A 1,035-nucleotide genomic window follows, 5' to 3' on the forward strand; every position below is an offset into this window, starting at 1 on the left:
CCCTGGGGAGCTGGTCCCCATTTCCCCTTCACTCCTCACATCAAAAATCGGGCTTGTGCTTAATTTGCTCGGTGGGGGAGAAAATAAATACCAACCCTTCATACCAATTGTCACTATCCAGCTCCCCTACTCCCCGACGAGTTGGTCCTCATTCCTCACATTAAAAATCGGCCTTGTGCGTAATTTGCTCGGTTGGAGAGCAAATAAATACTCTAGTATCTGTTCCGGGAGATACTGCAAGCAAAAACCATATGTGGGGGAAACCCTACATATAAGACCTTGGTTAATGTATGGGCAACCCTTCATACCAATTGTCACTATCCAGCTCCCCTACTCCGCAGGAAGGTGGTACCCATTTCCCCTTTATTACTCACATTAACATCAGTCTTGTTCCTAATTTCCTCGGTGGTTTGGGGGCAAATAGATACCCTTTTCTTTGCCTTTTGGGTAAGATCAAAGTGTAGTATCTGTTCTTACTACATAGTGTACTTATATTTGTAACATTGTGATATAAAATGGGGGAACACTTTTCTGTATTAATCTAATGTAAAATGATCACCCACTTTATAACCAGTAAGTCTCAAAGCCATTCAAGTCATTCTCCAGATGATTGAAGTTGTTTGTGAAGGATTCCAGTCATTTTAAAAGATCAGTCAACTCATCCTTAAGTTCATTAAAGTCATTCTAAGTCATTTACTTTTTATTTATTTAAGTTATTTCAGTCCATTTCTCGGCCATTTAATTTATCTTTAAGAATTTCGATGTCAATCCTGCATTCACGCATTCATTCATACTTTACACGAGAGCACGCGACTAATGGCTATCGGCCTTGTTATCTGTTATAACCTTATCAAGGTTATGCTGTTAGCTAATGCTGATTAACAATTTTCAAGTGTTTTGTTGTAGAACAAAGCTCTAACTGTGCTCGCACCATGCCTCTCACTGTTAGCTGTTTGTTTCTGATAACTCGGTTTCCTAAATAAAGATAAAAAAAGAAGTATATTGAAAATCTAACTATTCCTCCCGTCAAACAGT

General features: G+C 38.9%; 1 pseudogene; it reads left to right on the top strand.

Annotated features, from left to right (window-relative positions):
- The first annotated feature begins 426 nt into the window (after window positions 1-426).
- Window positions 427-530, top strand: LOC145259381 (U2 spliceosomal RNA; annotated as a pseudogene).
- Window positions 531-1,035: the final 505 nt, after the last annotated feature.

The sequence above is a fragment of the Euprymna scolopes genome, chromosome 34, assembly GCF_053919585.1.
Source record: "Euprymna scolopes isolate OS-2025 chromosome 34, ASM5391958v1, whole genome shotgun sequence".
Taxonomy (NCBI): Eukaryota; Metazoa; Mollusca; class Cephalopoda; order Sepiida; family Sepiolidae; genus Euprymna; species Euprymna scolopes.